This window comes from Otolemur garnettii, unplaced genomic scaffold (assembly GCF_000181295.1).
Source record: "Otolemur garnettii isolate 467f Iridium unplaced genomic scaffold, OtoGar3 scaffold00108, whole genome shotgun sequence".
Classification (NCBI taxonomy): Eukaryota; Metazoa; Chordata; class Mammalia; order Primates; family Galagidae; genus Otolemur; species Otolemur garnettii.
The window spans coordinates 6,232,280-6,234,062 of record NW_003852503.1 but is presented as its reverse complement, the minus strand read 5'-3'; positions in this window follow the sequence as shown (position 1 = coordinate 6,234,062).

The following is a 1,783-nucleotide window of genomic DNA, read 5'->3' as shown; positions in this document are numbered from 1 at the left end:
AAAAAAAAAAAAAAAAAAAGTCTGATGCTAACCCCTATAGTTAGTGTCAGATTCCATGGGTTAAAGACATGGTTCCGGCTTAGCTCCTCTAGCTCAGTGGCTAGGGTGCCAGCCACATACACTGGAGCTGGTGGGTTCGAATCCAGCCCAGGCCGGCCAAACAACAATGCCAACTACAACCAAAAATAGCTGTGCCTTGTGGCAGGTGCCTGTAGTCCCACCTACTTGGGAGGCTGAAGCAAGAGAATCACTTAAGCCCAAGAATTAGAGGTTGCTGTGAGCTGTGATGTCACAACACACTACAGAGGGCGACATAGTGATACACTGCCTCAAAACAAATTAAAGAAAGATATGGTTCCCAACAAGACTTCCCTCACTTTAAATGCCAGCTACAAGTTCAGGGGTCCTCAGACCACTCACATTTCTGAGAAACTGGCTACAAATGTGAAGAGTTCCTATGACACCGCCCCATGATTGGGAATTGCTAGAATGACTTACAGAACTTCAGAAAAGTGCTATCCTTTCTATTACCATTTTATCATAAAAGATAAAATCAGGACCAGGTAAATAAAGACACACAAAGAGCAAGGTCGGTAAGGGTCCAGAACACAGAGCTTCCAAACCCTCTCCCTGTAGAAACAGAACACATGGCCCTCCCAGTACACTGACGTGCTCACCAATCAGGAAGCTCGGCCAAGTTTTTAGGAAGGCATATTTACATAGTCATGATTGATGGAATCATTGGCTACTTGAATCATTTCTCACCCCCCCACCCACCAGGACTGATATGACTGGCTTTTAAGCCCTAATCTTCTATTCATACAGTTGGTCCTGACCAGCACCATCTTGAGTCATCTCCTTAGTATAAACTCAAGTGTGGTCTGAAAGTCCACCATGAATAACAAAGGCATTATCAACACTCATGGAATTCTAAGAATTAGAAACTCCCTCCCAGGAAGCCAGGACCAAGACCAAATTCTTTATCACCACCTTGAATTCAGTTTGGTGATTTAGGCCACAAGCCAGGAAAGCAGGCGTAGATATTGACATTTCCATGGGATAGCATCTCTCTTGATCTTGGCTTTAAATGACGGTGGGAATACCTCCAGGCATCTGAATAAGTCCTTGTCTAGTTGATCCGATCTTCTGTCTCTATTCTATTTTTACAGGTACACGTACTGTGGCCCAGTCAAAACAAGGTAGGAGAATTGGCTTCTTTATATCCTCAAACTCTAAGAAAATTCATGGAAATATGGCTTCCTACAACAAACAGTAGTCCTACAGGAGTGAATAATTTAGAAAGAATGGAATGATGAGTGATAACTAGTGCTTCCATTGTCACCCAGATGAGTGGCCGGTCATGACCTGTTGTGGGCAGCCTTCCTGTAGCTAAGCATTTCACTTCTTGCAGAAGAAACAAGTCCCTGATAGCTAGGCATGTGGCCTGTGAACCACCTGCCCTGGCATCACCTGGTAACATGTTAGCAATGCAGAATCTCTCCTCCCCAGAGCTACTGACTTGAACCTGAAATTTTAATAAGATACCTATGTGATTCATGTGTACATTAAAGCTAGTGAAACAGGCTTGGCGCCTGTGGCTCAAGAGGCTAAGGCGCCAGCCACATACACCTAAGGTGGCGGGTTCAAATCCAGCCTGGGCCCACCAAACAACAATGACGGCTGCAACCAAAAAAATAGCCAGGCGTTGTGGCGGGCGCCTGTGGTCCCAGCTACTTGGGAGGCTGAGGCAGGAGACTCGCTTGAGCCCAGGAGTTGGAGGTTG